The sequence below is a fragment of the Neophocaena asiaeorientalis genome, unplaced genomic scaffold (genome assembly GCF_003031525.2).
Source record: "Neophocaena asiaeorientalis asiaeorientalis breed wild unplaced genomic scaffold, Neophocaena_asiaeorientalis_V1.1 scaffold478, whole genome shotgun sequence".
NCBI classification, from domain to species: domain Eukaryota; kingdom Metazoa; phylum Chordata; class Mammalia; order Artiodactyla; family Phocoenidae; genus Neophocaena; species Neophocaena asiaeorientalis.
In genome coordinates, this window is record NW_020173200.1 from 2,194,088 (window position 1) to 2,197,341 (window position 3,254).

A 3,254-nucleotide genomic window follows, 5' to 3' on the forward strand; every position below is an offset into this window, starting at 1 on the left:
TCTGACTTCTTTCACTTAACATAATTTTGAGTCAATCCATTTTATTGCATGTATCAATAATTTGTTCTTTTTATTGATTTTTGGATTTATTGATTTTCTGTATTTGTCTGTTTCTCTTTCATTTGTTTCCACTCTTATCTCTATTATCTCCTTTATCCTCCTTCCTTTGAGTTTAATTTGCTCTTCTTTTTTAGCATTTTAAGGTGGAAGCATACATAATTGATTTTAACACTTTGTTCTTTTCTAATATTAGCATTTAAAGCTATAATTTTCCTTCAAAGTGCTGTTTTAGCTGCATCCCCCAAATTTTGGTATAAGTTTACTATCATTCAGTTCAAAGTATTTTTGAATATCCCTTGTAATTTCTTATTGACTTCTGGATTTAAAGGGTATTCTTTAATATCCAAATGTTTGGGGATTTTCTAGTTTTTTTTAATTTATTTTTATTTGTTTCTAATTTAATTCCATGGTGATCACAGAACATATTCTGTATGGTTTCAGTCCTTTGAAATTCATTGAGACTTGTCTTAATGCCCAGCATATGGTCTACCTTGATATATGTTCCTTGTGTGCTTGAAAAGAAAGTGTACTCTGGAGTTGTATCAATGTTATATAAATGTCAATTAGGTCAAATTGGTTGGCAACATTCAAATTTCCTGTATCCTTACTATTTTTACTGCACTTGTTTTATCAATTACTGAGAGGACACAACAATTTGAAATATGTATATGCACCTGTATCAGTCAACTTGGGCTGCCATAGCAAAATACCACAGACTGGGTGGCTTAAACAATAGACCTTTATTTCTCACAGTTCTGGTGGCTAGGAAGTTCAAGATCACAGTAATAGAGACCTCTTCCTGGCTAGTAGACAGGCAGCCTTCTCGCTATATCCTCACATGGTAGAGAGAGAGTTCTAGTTTCTTCCTCTTGTTATAAAAACACGAATCCCATCATGGGGGCCCCACACTCGTGACCTCATTTAAACCTAATTACCAAAATGCCCTACCTCCAAATACCAACATTTTGGGAATTAAGGCTTCAACACATAAATTTTGGGGAGACACAACATTTAGTCCATAATAGCACCTAACAATAGAGCTTCAAAATACATAAAATAAAAATTGACAGAACTATCAGGAGAACTGGTCAAATTCACAATTATTGGAGATTTCAGCACCATCTCTCTTGAAAAGTAGATCCTCTTATCATTAAGAAATGACATCTTTATCTCTGATAATACTCCTTGTCTTAAAGTTTACATTTTCTTATATTAAAATGGCCACACCAACTTTCTTATACCTCCAGCCAAGATAGAGTACCAGGGATCAGATTTACCCCCTCACCTGAAACAGGCAAAATACCTGAAACAAGTTTTCAATACACTGTACATCAGACAAAAAAGAACGGTGATCCTGGACTTCCCTGGTGGTCCAGTGGCTAAGACTCCATACTCCCAATGCAGGGGGCCCGGGTTCGATCCCTGGTCAGGGAACTAGATCCCACATGCTGCAACTAAGAATTTGCATGCCACAACTAAAAATTCCACATGCCACATGTGGAAATATCTATTTTTAGTTTTTTAAGGAAATATCTATTCAGATCCTTTGGGTTGTTGGGTTAAAAAATAACCCAATTTTTAAGTTGGATTATTTGTCTTTTTTTTTATTATTGAGTTGTAAGAGTTTTTTTTATGTATTCTAGCTAAAAGCCCTTTTTCAGATATATGATTTACAAATATTTTCTACTGTTCTTTAGGTTGTCTTTTCATTTTCTTGATAATGTTCTTTGTGCAAAAGTTTTTAATTTCAATGAAGTCCCATTTATCTATTTTTTCTTTGGTTTCTTGTGCTTTAGTTGTCATATTTAGCAAACCATTGCCTAATCCAAGGTCATAAATATTTACTTCTATGTTTTCTTTTAAGAGTTTTATAATTTTAGCTGTTATATTAAACTCTTAGATCCATTTTGCGTTAATTTTTTAATATGGTGTGAGGTATGAGTCCAATTCATTCTTTCACTTGTGGATAATCAACTGTCCCACCACCATTTGTTGAAAAGACTCTTCTTTCTCCCATTGAATGGTCTTGGCATCCTTGTTAAAAATCAACTGACCATGGGCTTCCCTGGTGGCGCAGTGGTTGAGAGTCCGCCTGCCGATGCAGGGGACACGGGTTCATGCCCTGGTCCGGGAAGATCCCACGTGCCGCAGAGCAGCTGGGCCCCTGAGCCATGGCTGCTGAGCCTGCGTGTCTGGAGCCTGTGCTCCGCAACGGGAGGGGCCACAACAGTGAGAGGCCCCCGTACAGCAACAAAAAAAATAATCAACTAATCAGTGCTTGCTTTGGCAGCACATATACTAAAATTGGAACGATACAGAGAAGATTAGCATGGCTCCTGTGCAAGGGTGACACGCAAATTCATGAAGCATTCCATATTTTTGCCCTGCGTACTGCAAAAAAAAAAATCAACTGACCATAGACTCTTATTTCTATTCCATTGATCTATATGGCTATCTTCATGCCAGTACCACACTGTCTTGATGTCTTGATTACTGAAACTTTGTAGTAAGTTTTGAAATTGGGAAGTGTGAATCCTCCAACTTTGTTCTTCCTTTTCAAGATTGTTTTGGTTATTCGGGGTCTTTTACATATCCATATTAATCTTAGGATCATCAGGACTTCCCTGGTGGCACAGTGGTTAAGAATCCACCTGACAAAATTTTAAGGCTGTAATGAGGAGTCACATTTACAATAGTCAATATATTCTCTACAATGAATATGCTCCCTTAATTAAAACATGATGCTGAAAAAAAAAAAAAAGGAATCCGCCTGCTAATGCAGGGGACACTGTTTCGAGCCCTGGTCCAGGAAGACCCCACATGCTGCAGAGCAACTAAGCCCGTGTGCCACAACTACTCAGCCTGTGTTCTAGAGCCCCTGATCCACAACTACTGAAGCCCACGTGTCTAGAGCCCATGCTCCGCAACAAGAGAAGCCACCACAATGAGAAGCCTACGCAACACAATGAAGAGTAGCCCCTGCTCACTGCAGCTAGAGAAAGCCTGCACACAGCAATGAAGACCCAATGCAGCTAAAACTTAATTAATTAATTAATTTTAAAAAATTTTAGGATCATCTTATCAATCACTACAAAAGAATAGTTGGAATTTTGAGAGGGATTCCATTAAATCTCCAGACCAATTTGGAGATTATTGCCAGCTTAACAATATTGTCTTCCAAACCATGAAAATGG

General features: G+C 37.4%; 1 non-coding gene across 1 annotated transcript; it reads left to right on the forward strand.

Annotated features, from left to right (window-relative positions):
* Positions 1 to 2,334: 2,334 nt before the first annotated feature.
* Positions 2,335 to 2,441, forward strand: LOC112399565 (U6 spliceosomal RNA). Its single transcript, XR_003003251.1, has one exon. It is a non-coding gene; the product is annotated as a U6 spliceosomal RNA (small nuclear RNA).
* The last annotated feature ends 813 nt before the right edge of the window (positions 2,442 to 3,254 follow it).